Consider the following 19117-nt stretch of genomic DNA (forward strand, 5'->3'; position numbering starts at 1 on the left):
TACTTGGGACGTTCCTATTCTGTATCAGTCTGTCTGGGTTCCAAATGTTCTACATGTAAATATTATATATAATATTTATATAGTATTGATATATAATGTATTACATAAACTGTTTCATATATAAATATTTATTCATATATATATATATTGCTAGAGCATCACGCTGGCCCCTTCTTGTTGAGATTTAAAAATCATTTGGGCGTTTTAGATAATAATCATCTATAATATATACCATAAATATGCTCACTCAGTCTTCCGTTGGCCATTCCATTCTCTTAACAATATCTCTCACAGAACACAAACTCATTGATCAAGACTGATCTACTGTCTCTTTGGTGGCTCGTGTGAGTTGTTGTATCTAAAAGTCATTTCCAAACCCAAGGTTCTGCGTTTTACAAGAGTGTGTACATATATTATACTACATATTATTACAATAGTATGTATATATAATAGTGTATGCATGCAAGAGTGTAGCCCTTCATAAGCAGTCATAAATTCATCGTTCTGTTCTATATTTTCACAATAGGATGCTAGACGCTCCATCATTGTCCATATCCGCAATGTCAGGATACATTTAAAGAGCAGAAAGACGGACTTAATATTGTTTATGAAGGATTATACTATGAAGGGGGGAGGTAAGGGAAATCCCAGAGCCAATGGAACTGACTCATTAAATAAATAAATGAATGAATAAATTGATTAGTTAATAGAGGGAGGAATCTAAAGCATCAGTGAGCAAACGAAGGCTCAGAGGCCTCAGCCCATTTGTGCCTGTTTTTGTCAGTTTGATTCAAACATAGTCGTGATCAAGTGTGTATAGCGTGTTTGTGGCTATCCCGGCGCTATAAAGAGCAGGATACTTACTGTGTGGTTTGCAGAGGAAGTTCGCTGGTGGCCCCTCGCCCTGCCCTGACGCAGCCAAGACGTGTGACTTATGTCCCTGACTCTGTAGTTGGCAGCTGCATGTCCCTGGGCAGGTCCTTTAGTGTATCTGTCTCGAAAATGAGAATGGTGGCATTATCTTTCTCAAAGGGGTGTTAGAGCAACAAATGAGCTTGTAGAGATGTCAGCCCAGGGGCTGGGCTGATTCCTTACCCAGTGCTTGTTGATGGTCAGTGAACAACACACAACAATCTCAATCCATCACGAGGCTGCTAAACTAAGAAGAGTTTATCATTAAAAATGAAAATGAACAGTAATTAAAAGTCTGACCAACTGACATTGGCAGTGGTGAGATTTCCTCTTAAGCGTCTTCCAAAAAAACATGTGCAGAAATTCTATTTATAGCTGGGGCATGCCAAGTGGGAGCTTCCAAATGGTGCCAAGCATTCCTGGCACTCATTCATTTGAGAAAAATATAGCATGCACCCTTGGTTAGCTCTGGCAATATTCTAAGTGTAGTTTATTAGCAACTCGCGTAGTAGCCTTTCGTAATTCACTTAATATTTATCACTAAATAGCCCCCTTGGTATGCCTAAAAAGAGAAGTGAGTAGAATTAAACTGTGTCTTTAGTTTTGCTTGTAGCCTACCAGGTCATTGCACGCATGGCTGCAGCCCCGATGCTTTTGTGACTGGCTTGGTGGACAGCCATCTGGTTCATGGGTTCTGGTTCACGAATTCAGTGAAGCCAAGTTATTTTGTCAGTTCAATTCTCTCCCGTGGCCACTGGCTGTACCTTTGGCTGCGGCCAGCTGTGGCAAACGGGACGACGCTAGGGAAGATTCATCAGCGGCAGCACAAGTGGTTGGGCAAGCATGTGTATTTTAGCTCCAATGGAAAAATACATTCTGGTGACGAGTGGTGGTTCAGTAGCAGACAGGAAAAGAACCTTCAGGAATAGCGACTCAGTTGCATGGCAGCACTCAGTCATCACAGGAAGTGCTTTTGGTGTTTTTTGTTTTAGATAGCCAATTGATTTTTTTTTTTAATATGGACCTCTAAAAAAAAAATCTTATGTTCTCAGCAAAAAATATTTCAAAGGCATTGAGATTTCCAAATTGCCCATATGCCACACACGTCAGTGTCATCCTTGAGAGTCTTAGGTTTGTTACAACTGATTGACTGACAACAGTGCAAAACTATAGAGTTTATCATAAGGTTCCTTCTTATTCTTATATACATGTTATATACATTTTTACGTAAATGTGTTTTGACCTGTACTTGCCATTGTGGTATGATGCAGAGTGGTTTTGCTGCTTCACTTGTCCATCCTCACCCTGGAACCCACCGGTATTTTAACTGTCTCTATATTTCCACCTTTTTCGGAATATCGCACAGCGACGATTAATCACACAGTACGTAGTCTAGTTGTGTTGACTCATTTCCCTTAGTATTACATATGTAAGTTTCCTTCTGCTATTTCATAGCTTGGGAGCTCATTTCTTTTATCGTGCAGAATAATACCGTGGGTATATGACAGTTTATGTATTTACATGTTGAAAGGTATCTTCATGCTTTGCGAACTGTGGCAACTGTGAATAAAACTGCTGTCACCACATTGGTCAGGAAGTAGCATGTTATTTGGTTTGATTGTAATTTTATATTTTTCTTCCTGTTGTTGATTTTGTCTTATTCATTTAAGAGGATGTGTAGTAACTGTGTAATGGACATTGTCATATGCAGATGTGAAGCTTCAATGCAGTATATATCTATAGTTCCAAATCAAAGATGGACTCCCAATGAAACTGTCAGGTATATCTTGACAATAGGATGCTGGAATCTGCTCTTGTCCATGCCTACAGTATCAGGATGCACTTAAGTAGCACAGTGAAGGAGTTATGACTGTTTATGAAGGACTAAACTATTGTAAAAATATGGGGGGAATTAGTGGGGGGGCAGGAAATTTGGGGAGGGGGAAGGGAAATTCCAGAACCTATGGAACTGTATCATAAGATAATTTATATGTTTATAAAACATTCTGAACCTATATATGAACATATATTTTAATATATAAAATTTACAGTATATATTAAAATATATAAATATGTATTAAATATATAAATGAGATAGAAATGTATATATTGTAGAAACATATTTTGATATATAAAATTTACAATATATATTAAAATATAGAAAAATATGTATTAAATATATAAATGATATAGAAATGTATATATTACCTATGTATATATTAAAATATGTTTGCATGTGCTCCAAATGTTTTACATGTAAATATTATATAATACATATATAATATTTATATATGAAATGCAATGTTTCATATATATTCACATATATTTATATATTTATGGTATATTGTATATTTACATAGTTATACATATTATTTATAGCATAATATACACTATATATAATATATAATATATTTAATACATAATACATATATATAGTCTATATACTTATAGATTATATATAGGTTATATATTTTGATATAATGTTTTAACATGATATTGACATATTGCATATGAATATTATTAATATGTTATATTAATATAGAAATTAATACATAATAATATATAGTATACATGTACTATATACTATAATATAGTAATATATCAATACAGTTATCATATTAATATATCAACATATTAATAAATTCATAATATAAATGTGTAGTACAATAAAAATTATGTTGTATAAATATATAATATAATATACAATACTTATATAATCTATAAATATATACCACATATAAATATATCAATAATATATAAATATGTATTTTGTATATTTATATGTTAAAGTATATGTTTATATATGTTCCAAATATTTTATACATATCATACATAAATATATAGATACATATAAATGTTATATATAATATACAATATATGTATTATATTATATATAAATATATAACATATAACATAACATACAATATGTAATATAGCATATAATATGTATATAATGTATAATATATATTATATAAACATTTATATACGATATATAAACATAGATTTTATATGTTACATATTTATATTTTATGTATTTATATATTTTTAAACATTTGGAAAAAACTGTGACCATCCATGTGATGTTTTGTGTATACGCATGTTTTTTATTTCTTAGAGTAAATATTAAGAACTACAGCTGCTGGATTTGTGATTGGGAATACGTTTGCTATTATAAGACATGTCAACCTGTTTTTTGACGTGGCATTCTCACCATCCCAGTACCAGTGAGAACTCGTGTTGTATGGTCGATGCACTCATGGGCACTATGGCTGTGGAGTGGTATCTCATTTTCAATTGGTGTACCCTTAGTAATATAGGATGCAGGACTCTTGAGTCTGGCATGATGGCTCGATGGCTAAATTCTCACCTTGTGGGCACCAGGATCCCATATGCTTTATGCCATGGCTGCTCCTCTTCCCCTCCAGCTCCCTGCTTCTGACCTGGGGGAGCAGTTGAGGATGGCCCAAAGCCTTGGGACCCTGCACCCATATGGGAGACCCAGAAGAAGCTCCTGGCTCCTGGCTTCAGATCTGCTTATCTTTGACCACTGTGACTAGCTGGGGAGTGAAACCAGCAGACGGAAGACTTTTTTTTTTTTCTGTTTCTCCTTCTGTAGATCTGATCTGGCTTTCCAACAAAAATAAAATATTTTTTTAGAGAACTCTTTTTATGTTACTTTTTCATCTGTGTATCTTCTTTGATTATATATTTGTAAAGAATTTTGTAATTTTTAAATGTAGCTGTGTGCTTATTATCGAGTTTTGTTTTTTTAAAAATCAAGTTTATTTATTTTACTTGAATGTTCAAGTTACAGACAGAGAAGTAGAGTGAGAGAGAAATCTTCCATTTGCTGGTTCACTACCTCAATGGCCACAATTGCTAGAGTTGAGACGGTTTGATACTCGGAGCCAGAAGCCTCCTCTGGGTTTCCCACACAGGTATAGTGACCCAAGGCCTTAGGCCATCCTCAGCTGCTTTCCCATGACAGAAGCAGGGAGCTGGATTGGAAGGGGAGCAGCCAGGACATAAACCAGTGCCCATATGGGATGCCTGCTCCATAGGCAAAGAATTAGCTTGCTACACCATCATGCTGGCCCCTTCTTGTTGAAATTAAAAATTGCTTGGACTCTATGCTGGGTATATGCTTGCAATGAAGGAATCTCAACTGAACTTGAACTGTGGTTATGCAACAAGGTGGAGGAATCCACCATGGGGGGAGAGTTATGGGAGGGGTGAGGGGAATCCCAGTGCCTATAAAACTGTATCACATAATACAATGCTAGTAACAATTAAAAAAAAAGAAAGAGAAAAAATTACTTGGGTGTTTTAGATAATAATCGTTTATCATAAATATCATAAATATGCTCACTCAGTCTTCAGCTTGCCATTCCATTCTCTTATCAATAGCTCTCACAGAACACAAACTTCTAACATGAATCAAGACTGATCTATTATTGTCTCTTTGGTGGCTCGTGTGAGTTGTTGTATCTAAAAGTCATTTCCAAACCCAAGTTTTTGCATTTTACAATTCGTTGTTGGATTTATTTTGTTCTTTCGTATATGGATGCTTAATTGGTTCAGCATCATTTGCTAAGGAAAGGTTCATCTTTCTCCATCAAAGTGCTTTTGCTCCTTCGTTAAACATCAATTGTACAGTGTGTGCATGGGGCTGTGTGTGTGTCTGTTTTGCTGTATATCCAGGAACGTGTCTCTAATTCTGGCATTCTTTTTGTGTATATGCATGCATAGAATCTCTGAGTGTATTCCTGCGACTTCCTGTATGTCACCCATCTGTTCTTCTATTCCTTTCCCAGTGCCACATTGCCTGGATTGTCAAAGCTTTATCATTTGGAAGGCAAAGGGACAGGAAGGGGAGAGAGAAAGCATGAGAAAGAGAGAACAATATTTTCTCTCTGCTAATTTATTCCCCGAGTGGTCACAGCGTGCTGGATCTGAATCAGGCCAAATCCAGCATCTGGGAACTCTGTCTTGGACTCTCTCACGTGCCTGTTAGAAACACAGGTTCTAACTCATCTTGCCTGCTTTCCCATTAGCAGGTGCATTTAGCAGGGAGCTGCATTGGAAGTGGAGCATATTGAAATCATGGTCTGGAATGGGATGCCAACATCACAGGTTAACTGACTAGGCAACAATGTCTGGCCCGAGACGTAAAGGCATTTTGTTTTGCTCTGTTCTGTTTTATTTTGGTGTTTGTCTTTCACGAGGAAGAAGGGGGGGGGGGGAAATTGGAGAGAGGGATGGAGGGGACAGGGCAAGGCAAGGAAAAGTTATTCTTGATACAAAATGTTATTCTTGACCAAAATTATTCTCAATACAGTTGATTTAATATAAGGACACTTTTAAAAAGTACATGAAAAATAGAATTTTAAGAGCATATCTTATTGAAGAAATTGTTGAAATCTATGAATACTTTTTTCACAATACACACGTACATGAATACTTTCAAGACAGGTCATAGAAAATAATGCTGTTAGTTTGTGACATCTTTGTTTCCCTTACATAAATATACTTTTCCAAATTCTATCTAGTTCCTTTATCCTAAACGAATCTCTATGCTCATTCTGAAAGTGCTTATTTTAAAATATTACACACACAATAAAATAACTTTAAAAGAAGGAAATTCTGTTGCTCATGATAATGTGGGTAGAATGTCAGGACAAATACACCAAGCACAGAAAGACAGACAAGATATAATGTCTCCCTAGGAGGAATACGGAAAGATGGATATTTTACAAACAGGAGAAAGTTGATGACCAAAGCTGGGAAAGGCAGGATGGATACATGGAAGATTCCGACAAAGGATACAATGTCGTAATTTGCTTGTGATGTTCAGTTTTCCATTGGGGGATGACCAGTCTAAGTGATGATAGTTTGGTTTTCAACACTTGTAAAAGAATGGGCTTTTAACTCTCACCGCAAAACAAATGGCAAGTGGGTGTGGCGACGGAGGATGTGTTTGTTAGCTTACTGGACATGTTCTACAACATCTGCAAAGATCAGAACAGCGCCTGTACACCCTAACTACATGAAACTATTGTTGGCCGATTTAAAATAAATCTGAACGTAAGCAAAATGAAAAATACGCGTTTTTAAAGTATTTCTTGCAAGGCTGGTCTAGTTGGTAGCAGATTCCCTCAAGTCTTCTTTGAGAAAAGTTTCTATTTTTTTTTTTTTCTTCACTTTTTGCGAAGTCCAACATTCTGGTTTGGTGTTCCCGGGCTCTTGGCCTCTGAAATATCCCACCGTGTATTGTTTCCGAAAAGAAGTCAGGTGGAATTTTGTTTCTGTCTGATGTTTCGATTTTCTTTTGATCTTTCCTTATGTAATATTATATTTCCCAGACCTGTGGTTTGATATCTGACGTTTATCTGGGGACGTTCTCAGTTGTTTTCACATGCTAATTTTGCTCCTTTCTATCTTCTTGTCCGTTTGCTATTCCCTCTATGTGTTTCTACTTTTATAGTGGTACCACGCAGAGTCCTGAAATATTCTGTTTTGTTACTGCCATCGTGTTTTTTTTCTGTCTTCGAATTTTTAAGGGTCTCGTTGAGATTTCTTCAAGCTGAGAAGCATCTCATTTTCTCAGCTGTGTTATGTAGTCACGAGCTCACCAAAGGCACTCTTCATTTCCGTTCTTAGAATTCCTTTCTCTGCTCATATTTGGTCTTTGTTGTTTTTTTAAAGTTTATTTTGAATTTCTTTTCATCTACTTCAAAGGCAGGAGAAAGTGAGAGTATGTAAAAAGAGAGAGAGAGAGAGAGAGAGAGAGAGAGAGAAATCTTCCATTTGTTGCTTCCTATCTCACATTCCCACAATAGCCAGAACTGAGTCCATCCAAAGCCAGGATCCCCAGAACCCGATCAGGGACTCCCGCATAGTTAGCAGGTACCAAAGCCTTAGTCATGATCTGCTGCTTCCTAGGACGCTAGGGAGTTCAATGTGGGCTCTGTGTATCGCAGGTGGAGGTTCAAGCTGATGGTGACGGCCCCAATGATACCTGCTGTGTCTTTTTGCCTCGTGGTGTGCCATGTCATGTCTCCTGTTCGCTGGCTCTTACACCCTGGTTACAATGGACCGCCCTGAATAGACCCCGTGTGGTGTGGCGAGATGAGGGGGAAAGAGAAGCCTTCTGTGCGTTAATTCCCAGTGCTTCAACCAGCCTGTCCCTCGGATCAACACCACCCTGGCTCCTCAGGCTTTCCTTCATCTCTGTGCGGGGCAGAACGGCTGTTTCTCTTCTCCCAGGTCAGTTCAATTCTGATAACACTTTAGCAAGTAAGGCTCTGCTTAAATATTCCCTCCCGAAGGCAGACGTTGTTAAACCAGAACAAAACGAGCCAGTGTGTTTCAACACAGCTTGTCTGTCTTGAAAGCGTGAGGGGCTTTGGTGCAGTGGTCACTCAGGGCAGTTGATGGAGTTCTCACAGGTACTCTAGGGTACCCCAAGGGCACCCCAAGGATGCGCGGACCCTGGAGTTTTTTTGCTCTGGATCGTTCGCATGGAGCCCCCAGGACTGTGGCAGTGACAGCATAGGTTTCCCCTACAGCCTTCTGCCAGTGACTTTTGTGGGTGCTAAGTTGACACCCCATCTTCCTCTCCAACCTTCGGCTGTCTCTGGTCCCGCGATCTCACTTGCTTTAGGAGATTCAAGGTGAGTTCTTGCGTATGGAGTTTTACGTAGATTTGTACACCTGATTGGGCTGGAAAGGCGCTGTGCAGACGTCAGACTTGAATCCACAAATCTCCCATCCTTTTTTTTTTTTTTAGTTTTTATGGGTTATTCTTGTCCAACATCATCTACTTGGCAGCCGCTCCTGGCTTCGCGTTTCCCTCCCTGGCTCCGCTGTCTAGCTCTGTCACCACTTGGAGGTCTTTTCACCTTGGGCTTCGCCCACCCCCATCCGTTTGGATCCTTCTCCATTCCTGTTCCTGAACTCGCCCCTTGCACACCCAAGCGAACTTCCGCCAAAGTCAAGTGAAAATGCGCTTTCCAGCTGTCCGTGTGGGTCAGAAGGAACTGGATAATGTCTCATGAAAAGGAAAAACGGTTGTAAAATACTTGTCCATGTTCAGTTCTTAGTTTCCTGGCTAGACATAGGAAACTGCGTCACATTTTCTCATTATAAGACAGATCTGTTTTTGAGAAATTTGGAAAGAGAAAGAAATTTTGTAAAGGAAAGTACAACGCATTATCTAAGAGAAACCATTGTTGGTATTTTATTTCTTTTCACTTTTTCTTCATATACACACTTCACCCATGTAACGAACATAACGTGGCCATTACGAGCTTACACAGTGCTAATGTGACGTATGGATACCGTGCCAAGGATTTTATGTGGATTGTTTCATTTAATCTTTACTACAACCGTATGCGATAGAGCCTATATTATTTTCTACTGCAGATAATAAAATGAGATCCTGTAGTTACTTGCCCAGGATAAATACGGATGCGAATCCAAATGGACAAAATCTTCAGTATTAATTCTATGCTAATTTATCCCTTCTTGGCCTTTTGGCTAAGATCAAGTGTAGTTTCTGTCCCTATCAGTTTAATTCTATGCTAATTTAGCTGTCGTATCCCTCTGTTAATATTAGACATTGCTATTTAAAACAAATTTATTTGCCATCAGTGGATTCTTTTTTTTCTTTAAGATTTATTTTATTTTTATTGGAAAGGCGGATATACAGAGAGGAGAGACAGAGAGGAAGATCTTCCGTCCGATGATTCACTCCCCAAGTGAGCGCAACAGTCGATGCTATGCCGATCCGAAGCCAGGAGCCTCTTCTGGGTCTCCCACGTGGGTGCAGGTTCCCAAAGCTTTGGGCCGTCCTCGACTGCTTTCCCGGGCCACAGGCAGGGAGCTGGAAGGGAAGCGGGGCTGCCGGGATTAGAACCGGCGCCCATATGGGATCCTGGGCATGCAAGGCGAGGACCTTAACCACTTGCGCCATCACGCCGGGCCCCTGGATTCATTTTTAAAATCAATTTTGCACTATCAGCTTACAAACAATGTGTTGAATATGAGCTTACGCTTAAACAGCAGGATGGCGGACATGTGCCAGTTGATGAAAGAGTGTACCACTGCAGTAATATGGAGGAATTCAGTGAAGGGAGGGGCCTTGGGAAGTGGAGAGGGGCCACTCCAGAGCCTATGGAACTGCCTTGTAAAATTATAATGATAATACTAATAATTACAGTTGAAAAAAAAAAGCACAATGTGTTGAACATTCATTGTGGTTGAAAATACAGAAATTTGCATTTCTTCACAGACCACGCCTCCTGCCTCCCATAAATTAGGTCAGGGAATTCTTACCTGCGTGAAATGTCACCAACAGCCTCCACTCCCATCCTTCTCCTTGCTTCTCGTTCCTTCTTTATAGTCCCCAAAGAACGGGTGAGTTTGTCCTGTGAGAGAGGGAAGAGGTGCCCACGAAACCTTGACATTAAGCTTCTGCCCTCGTTCTCTCGCTCCGACGCCCAGAGAGGGCGATTAGCACACACTGCGGGATTCTGAATATATATTTTCTTTCTTGTCTTATGCTGCTAATAGCTCCCGAATGACACCTGTCTCGACATAGGCCGAAGTTCAGGCTCACGGCTCAGCAACGTCTGACAAAATTACGACTTCCTTACGCTCTAGGGAAGATTAAATGTCCACGAACACCCACTTTGTTTCTCTGAATGTCATATTTTACAGTACCCAGGGTACATTTTTTTTTCTCATTTCAGCAGCTTATATCTCATGAAACCATCCTCTCCTATGGCATAATGAGAAGTTGTACCAAATTTCCTTCTAAAAAATATTTCTGAGGAAGTATTTATACACACGCACTTCTGTAATCTAAGTTTCCACATTCTGTTTCGTGACTTACACATGTTTAAGAAGGGCATCGTTCTGGATGCGTTAGGATCACTTGTGCTCTTTCTGAGTGCACAGAAACCATCTGTTTTGGAAATGAGCTTCGGGGGGGCCTCTGCTGCAGAATTTCTAGAACTATCCGGATTCATGTCCTGTAAAATGTCCAACCTGCTGCTTTTTACAAGAAAGGAGAATAAAGCAGCGTCCAGTGGGTATTCCTGCAGGACCCGATTTTGGATGCGGAATAACAAGGTTCATCTGGACTCATCAGCTTCTGCATCTGGAGGAACAGGAGGTGCCATCCCAACGCCTCTGTTGTGTGTCCATGGAGGTGGATGGCATGCAACGCCTGAGGTCACCAGCTACAAGGCATGGGTCTCACCTGGGGCGAGCAAGTCCTCCAAATCTTAAAATAGAAGCCATGTATGTACTCTCCTGTTCTCCGGTTTATTTTAATTTAGAGAAATGTTCTGGAACATTCAGCACTTTCTGATATTTTTGATTCTGAAACGGAGTTTCTCACTCCACCCTAACCCGCCCCGCCCCCCCCCGGCCTTCAGTATCTACTGCAACTAAGAACACCCAAGGGTCAAAATTTTGAACTTTGATTTTTAAGATTTTTATGAGAAACTCAGATATACAAAGAGAAGAAGAGACAGAGAGGAAGATCTCCCATCCCGTGATTCACTCCCCAAGTGACTTCAATGACTGGGGCTGAGCCGATCTGAAGCCAGGAACCAGGAGCTCTTCCAGGTCTCCCATGCGGGTGCAGGGTCCCAAGGCTTTGGGCCGTCCTCGACTGCTTTCCCAGGCCACAGGCAGGGAGCTGGAAGGGAAGCGGGGCTGCTGGGATTAGAACTGGTGCCCATATGGGATCCCAGTGTGTTCAAGGCGAAGGCTTTAGCCGCTAGGCTACCGCACCAGACTAAATTATCTTTTGGCTTACAGGAAAATGCAAAGATGCATAGAGTTTCTATATATTCCTGTTAACATCTTGAAGCCCTCATATACTCTACTGTTAGCAGTTTACAAACCATAGTACAATTATCACCACTGGGAAATTAGCATTGGTATGACTCGGTGAACAACAATCTCCATTTAAGCTTCACTTTATTTTTTTTAAAGATTTATTTATTTTTATTACAAAGTCAGATATACAGAGAGGAGGAGAGACAGAGAGGAACTCCTTCCGTTCAATGGTTCACTCCCCACTTGAGCGCAACAGCCGATGCTATGCCGATCCAAAGCTGGGAACCAGGAACCTCTTCTGGGTCTCCCACGCAGGTGCAGGTTCCCAAGGCTTTGGCCCGTCCTCAACTGCTCCCAGGCCACAAGCAGGGAGCTGGATGGGAAGTGGAGCTGCCGGGATTAGAACTGGTGCCCATATGGGATCCCGGCGGCGCGTTCAAGGCGAGGACTTTAGCTGCTAGGCAACGCCGCGGGCCCTGAGCTTCACTTTGAAGCTTCCATTTGTTGTTATTTATTTTCAAAGTTTCATTTGGGATTACACGTTGAATGTGACTTTTATTTCTCTGTGGTCTCAATAGCTCCTCTGTTTTACCTGGTTTTATTTTTTTCATTTGTTGCGACTCTTTGACACCACTGAGTACTTCTCATTTTGCTTTCTGTCTCTCGGCCCAGGACAATGTGGGCTCTTCTCATGACTGGATCAAGGTCATACACCCCTGACACTGTGTGTCCTCCTTCATACGTCAGATCAGAGCATTCACGAACATGTGTGTAGCGTTATGGGTGATGTTAGTATTAGTGGCTTGGAAAGGAAGGTGACCTCTGAACTTTTCCACTCTCAAATCAGGACCCTCGTGGCCAAAGAAGGAACAGTCGGAGCAAGAAAATACAGAATGGTAATGCTGGATTGCAAAATGTTTTGTGTCCGGCGCCATGGCCTAGTGGCTAAAGTCCTTGCCTTGAATGCGCCAGAATCCCATATGGGTGCCAGTTCTAAACCCAGCAGCCCCGCTTCCCATCCAGCTCCCTGCCTGTGGCCTGGGAAAACACTCGAGGACGGCCCAAAGCCTTGGGACCCTGCACCCGCGTGGGAGACCCGGAAGAGGTTCCTGGTTCCTGGCTTCAGATCGTCACAGCACCGAGTGTTGTGCTCACTTGTGGAGTGAATCATGGGATACAAGATCTTCCTCTCCGTCTCTCCTCCTCTCTGTGTATCTGACTTTGTAATAAAAATAAATAAATCTTTTTTTAAGAAAAAAGAAAACTTTTACATGATTATACATATCAGATAAATGTCAGTGTGCATTTGCATGTAATTGCATATATGCCTTCTTTAATATACGTTATTGATTCACTGGCCTCAGTCTTAGAGCCAACTGCACTATAAACCATGCTCTGCGCAGGTCATCTAACCCACTCAATGTCCCTGTAAGACACGCCACAGCATTGCCGTGCTTCAGAACTTGATGGCATTTCAGTACCATGCTTGGGAGATGTTTGGAGTAGCAATATGACCCCAGAAAGGTTAAAAAAAAAGTATGAAAAACATGGTGCTAAAGAGACTGCAAAAACAAGTCTTACTGACAGTGAGAGCTGCAGTGAAAGGGCACAGCGTCGCTGTGCTCCCCTTGAGCTGGAAATGGGCGTCCCGTGACCCGATGTCTTATCGCTTCCCAGACACCTGCAGGTCACCAAGAAACTGCCACGCGTTCTGAGCTGAGAATCGCACAGGGATTTTAGTGAGTCGGGAAAATCTTCACTACCGGAAGTATTCACGACGAAGATACATTGTGTACGGAGAACTAACTGACCATTGGTCTTCTGAAAATGCTGATCAGTGAATGTTACAAAGTGAGCGACTTAGGAAATTTTCGCTCTGCCACCTGCAGGGTGATGATGGTTGCACGTGGACCCACTGGTACATAGCTAGACACGCTGGGCAAGGGTTTGAGAAGCTATGGGCATTGTGCAGTCTCAAAGTCTCTCTCCCTAAGGTATTTGTTGACTGTAAAGGAAAAAAAAAGTGACTATAAACTTACTTGAAGTTTAGTATAGCATTATTTTTCCTAAGTATTTGCATGCCATTAGTGAATGATGAATAACACATAAAGGTAAATTATGGCCTGTGCTCAAGTTCTTGGTAGTGATGGGACCGCTACGCTTTTTATTGCATGTTCTCCTCTGGATAATTAGCTGATGCCCATTCCAAGCTGCTAATTTATGCATAATGGGAGACAAGACAAAGAAGTAGCCAGTTAATCAAGGACAGACTAGGAATTATTAAGGATCACTGCTTCTGGGAAATCATCCCAGCTAGGGATCTTGTTCCGCAGTGTTCTGTGTCTATTTGAATAGACAAGAAACCGCTGCTTCGCAGTGAAGAAGCTGCTGCGTGTGGACTCATGTTCTCAATGAAGATTTTCTAGTCTAGGAACGTCCGCTTGGATGTTTGTGTCTTCCTTGTCAAGCCCGTCCACTCTCTCATAGCAGGTGCTCAGAAGATGTTATTTAGAGACAGGATGACGGAGGAAGGCATAGCTGAGATCAATCGCCCTGGGTCTGTTGGACAATCCTGTCTTTTTTCCTGGTCACAGATAAGATTGACTTTTGCCACATTTCTAGATGCTAGTGGCCTTTCTAGCGTCTGAAGGCACACGAGCATGAACAAAGGCCTTTGTAAGTGCAGTTGGTTCAAGAGGACCTTGGTGTGGTTGTGGCTGTCAGCAGTCTGTCTACACAGCTGCCTTTATACCGGTAACAGGCATGCTGGAGCAAGGGGAAGGGGCGGATGGAGACAGCATTCATTAGAGATCTTAGCAGGAAGTAGCTTATCTGAAAAAGCTTCCAGAGCCTGTGCTGGGCATTTGTGACTTGAGGTTGAACCAAGTGTATCAGTCAGGGCGGCTCACTGACATAACGCCAAAGGCTTAGCTTAAGCCCTACTTTTTTGCCCATAAACAATACAACACAGGAGTCTATAGGTAGGCTGTCTCCTCCTGCCAGTGTTTCAAGGATTCAGGCATCTTCCAGTTAGTGGTGCAAGATTTCCTGCAGGTCCTTGGAGCACTCTTCTCTCAACTAGTGAGTTTTATGGGCCAGATGTGGAAAGCATTCCCTGCCTTGGGGCACATCCCTTGAATGCCAGTGGCTCCTATTTCCATACCTAGATGCAAGGCATGCTGGGAACTGTTGTCTAGCTTTGTGCCCATTCTGTGTCTCCCCAGCCCAGCCTGGCATCTCTCCTGTGGACTCTCATGGCATCGGTTTTTCTTCTTCCTCTTAAGACATTTAGTAATTTTTTCATTATATTCATTTGTTTAAACTCATGAATAACACAGTGCTGAGTAATAGCATGTGAGAAAACTCAAGTTCATCTGTACCTTGGAATTCAGTCGAGTTCAACCTTGCTTAGCTGTTATAGTACTTAGAAGTCATGCAATATTCATTTTAACTCATATTAGCCAAAAAGGAAATAATACATTTGTTTCACTTACCTGTCCCACAAATAAATGCGTAATACTATTTGAGTATCCCGGTTTTGTCCCAAGTATTATGTAAGGCTTATTCATTTAGTCATATTTTACCTCTTGCTAGTCTCACTGGAGATAAACCGAAGCAAATATTTGAAATTTAAAGAACAAATGTAGGATACACTTTCAGTTCTCTCCCTGTAATTTAATTATTGCAGAAAATTTGGAGCAGGCTATTATTCATCTTATTAAAGAACTGAAAACCACTGGACCAGTCTGTGATTATCTGCAGATCTTTTGAAAAAGTGGTTTGTATAGTAGCATTGTTGAAACAGGTGTCATGGCACGGTAGGGTAAGGCACCATTTTGGGACTACTGCCTGGCAGATAGAAGGGTTGTTGGGGAGCCTGTACTTCTAATTCAGCTTCTAGACAAAACCACGTGGGTGAGGAAGGACAGCATTAGACATGCTCAGTACCTCTCTGAATGTAGATTACCCCTTTTAACATGTGCTGTTCCAGCCTCTCTTCTGTAATCTGTCGGTGTACGAGAGAGAAGTAGACACTAGAGCCTGTGCAACCTTTGGCCCAGTGGGATCAAGGTTGGAAACTTATTCAAAGCACTTGTTAGCACCCGTTTCACATGGGACATCTCCGTTATGAGAGTAAGATATCAGTAGATGAGAAAGCAACGCCAGCCAAAGATGTGCCCATGAACTGAAAAACAGGAGAAGCTGTTGAGCTGATCTTTGTTGAGGTCATTTTGGCTTTGGAGTAGGCGGCATGACCACAGCTGGTTTTAACTGGATGTAGATTATTTTGTATACACAAAATAGCTCTCCTTGGATCAAGAGTTGAAGCACTGTTTTATTATATTTATATAAAAAAAGCAACACCTGTATCAATAAATCCCAGTTTTGTCACATACAGATGCCAAGTCTAATGGCCTAGGTGTCTTTGTCAAGTGGACATGATAAATATTAGTATCTATCCCATAGTTTTGTTAGGAGGACTGAAAAGAGCAATGTATGTAAAAGGACAGGTACATATGAAACGCATAGTAACTGTTAGCTATCATGAAACATGTCTGACTTTGAAAACGGTAGCTGATGCTCTTCCCAACCGCGGGTTGTTCCCTCTGTCACATGCCCAGGTACCACATGGCGAGATCTGGAGATGTTTCTTATTGTCCCAAGAGATGATGAGGAGTAATTCCTAGCATACTGCTGAACATGCTACAATGCACGGGTCACCTTTGCTACCCAAAGAGATAATGTCAGTAATGACACACAGCTCTAAAGGAGTGCACATGCCATCTTGTCATGGGTTGAAAGGGATTTGCTATCAGTTAGACAACCAGGAAGGAACTTCTTGAGTCATCAATCTACATGTCTGGAAATCAATCATAGCTAATTCAGCCTTTTATTTTTTGAGGAGGTCACTATGAAATCTTATATTTGTTTTGTAAACTGATACACCGTACAGGCGTATGTTGTCATTGTGTATCTTTCAACCTTTGTAGAGTTTGTATTATTGTCTCACTAAGGGCAGGTGGCTTGTGGGTTTTTTGGCATTTGTTAATTTTGAGTATTTGAGAGTGTGAGGCAGATATAATGGATGAAAGGGAAAGGAAGAGAGAGGAGAGAGGAGAGAGAGAGAGAGACAGGCTCTCATTCACTGATTTAGTTCTCTAAATACCTGTAACAGCCAGAGCTGAGTCAGGCTGAAGCAGGAGCTGGAAGCCGAGTCCGTGTCTCCCACGGGAATGGCAGACACTCCAGTGTGGGATGCAGGCATCCATCCCAGCAGGTGGCTTAGTTGCTGCACCACATGCCTATCTACTTATGAGACTCTGAAGACCTTTTTTCTGTTCTTTTTTTTTTAAAAAAAAACATTTATTTATTTTTATTGGAAAGTCAGGTATACAGAGAGGAGGAGAGAGAGGAAGATCTTCCATTCGCTGATGCACTACCCCAGTGGCTGCAACAGCTGGAGCTGAGCTGATCCAAGACCAAGAGCCAAGAATTTCTCCCCCGTCTCCCATGCAGATGCAGGGCCCCAAGACTTTGAGCCATCCTCAATTGCTTTCCCAGGCCTCAAGCAGGGAGCTGGATGGGAAGCGGGACCACCACAACACAAACTGGTGCCCATATGGGATCCTGGCGCATTGAAGGCAAGGACTTTAGCCACTAGGCTACGATGCTGGGCCCAAGACCTTTCTTTCTTAATTCCTTCTTTTTCCGTGAAATTTTAATACCACAGCTGTGCTGTATATCTGGCTGTGTGGTTAAATAAGCTTGGAATTTGGATGACTGCAAATGAAATCATCGTTATAATCAAGATATTTTTTAACCCCCATAAACAAGATGGTCACCACTGGGAAAGCATAGTCTAAAGATGTCTTCATTACTCATTCAGTTCAAATTAGCATAATATGTTTTATTATTCAGCTAGGATCAAATGGAGATAATCACTGGAAACTCAGCAAATAATGCCATTGATGTAAAATGCTCTAGGTATTTGAAGAGAACAGCCGCATTCATACAAACGAGTGGAGATGTTGGGAAATCTGACAGTGTCAAAATAGAAGCTGATAGAGGCCAAAGCGACAGGAAATTGAAAGGGAGATGAAAGCTTTCTAGAGAGACAGCTAATCTGAATGTAAGCTTATCATCAAACGGAAACATGAAAGAAGAATTTGCGAGGCGATAGGATGGGGACTGGGGGGGGGCGGGTAGCCTGTGCTGAATCAGGAAGCTGAAAGGAAATAATATGTGCCTTTCTTTTTTTGTAGGTCAAAGTTGCTACGATAACAAAGTACCTTTTCTCTGGTTTGTTTAAAAAGGAAAGATTAAGCCTGACTTAAATCAGCAGAGAGAGAGAGAGAGGCTTGTCAGACACCTGGGACAATGGGACGTGTTGAGCCTAGGAGTTAAGCACCTGGTAATGAAAGTCACAGGTCTGGAATGGAGCCTTCCACCACCCCCCCGATCTGCTTTCATCTTTCATTCTTTCGTTCCTCCACCTCCCATTCATAAATCCTCAGTAGAAGGCTCCTGTCCAAGTTCCCAGCCTCACTCTTGGACACCTTCTGTTAGCTTAGCCTCCCGAACTCCCAGTGGTTCTTTTGAGTTTCTGCCTCCTCACTTTTGCCTCTGACAAGATCCTTCTATTTGGACTGCCGCGATCATTTGCTTCGTTTTCTACTCTTTATGCCTTTTATTTATTTTTTTGGAAAAAAAAATCAATTTATTTCAAAAACAAGGGTGGTAGTGGTGGGGAGTGCGAGGGAGAGACAGAATGTCCCATGTGCTGGTTCTTTCTCTGAATGCCCACAGCAGTTTAGGCTAGGCCAAGGCAAAGATGGGAACCAGGGAGCTCCCCTGTGGGTGGCAGGGGCCCAAGGACTGGGACCATCCTCTGGTGCTTTCCTAGGTGCATTAACAGGGGGCTGGACTGGAAGTGGAGCAGCTGTGTTCCAACAGGGGCTTGTTACGTGGTGCTCTGCATCAAGGGGGCCCAAGCTGCTGCATCGCAGACTGGGTTCCTAGTCCTCCAGTTTCTGACTTCTCCCCGTGAACACAGGAGTTATGTGACCCTTGACCCCTCAAGTGATGGAGTGGTTAAGACTAGAATCCCGGTGTTACTCAAAATCCGAGGTACTCCACTCCTCATACTAACACTGATGTAGGTCTTCATGGATAATTTTTCTTCTGTTTAAAAAGATTATTTTATTTCTATTTAGAAGGTAGAGTTATAGAGAGAATGAGACACACACACACACACACACACACACGAGAGAGAGAATCTCCCATCCTCTGGTTCACTCCCCAAATGACTGCAATGGCCAGAACTGAGCTTATCCAAAACCAGGAACTAGGAGCT

The 19117-nt window shown here is 41.5% G+C and overlaps 1 pseudogene; it reads left to right on the top strand.

The window, feature by feature from the left end:
- The first annotated feature begins 9430 nt into the window (after window positions 1-9430).
- LOC121162093 lies at window positions 9431-9574 on the top strand (annotated as a pseudogene).
- Window positions 9575-19117: the final 9543 nt, after the last annotated feature.

This window comes from Ochotona curzoniae, unplaced genomic scaffold (assembly GCF_017591425.1).
Source record: "Ochotona curzoniae isolate NIBS_2020 unplaced genomic scaffold, NIBS_Ocur_1.0 contig_50, whole genome shotgun sequence".
Taxonomy (NCBI): Eukaryota; Metazoa; Chordata; class Mammalia; order Lagomorpha; family Ochotonidae; genus Ochotona; species Ochotona curzoniae.